The following is a 414-nucleotide window of genomic DNA, read 5'->3' as shown; positions in this document are numbered from 1 at the left end:
TATGTTCACGTAGGTCTCATTTCAAAATCAACTGAACTTACTATAAACGCAAAAATTTTACAGGGCGACAAAAAAGAAAAACAAAAATTGACCACGCATAGTGTCCGATCTAAAACATCGGTGTAACATAGAACCAATAGAGTGTTTAAAGTTTATATTACGAAAGAGGGGAAGGCATGGGTCATTGAAGAGACTAAGTTTCAAATTGCCATGAAGAAGGACAAAAAATTTCAAAAGAACTTCTGAAAACTTTAAAAACAATTGAAATAAAAATCATCGGAACAATTAATTATCAACTGATCACATCGAATAATTTCAATAATTTTGAAAAAGCAGATATTAAGACCTGACATTAAGCAGAAAATTCCTGACGACTACATAAACAAAACAATTAATTACAGGCAAAAAAAAGAA

The sequence above is a fragment of the Convolutriloba macropyga genome, chromosome 12 (genome assembly GCF_964194025.1).
Source record: "Convolutriloba macropyga chromosome 12, txConMacr16.3, whole genome shotgun sequence".
Lineage (NCBI taxonomy): Eukaryota > Metazoa > Xenacoelomorpha > Acoela > Convolutidae > Convolutriloba > Convolutriloba macropyga.
Note: the sequence above shows the minus strand (reverse complement) of the source record.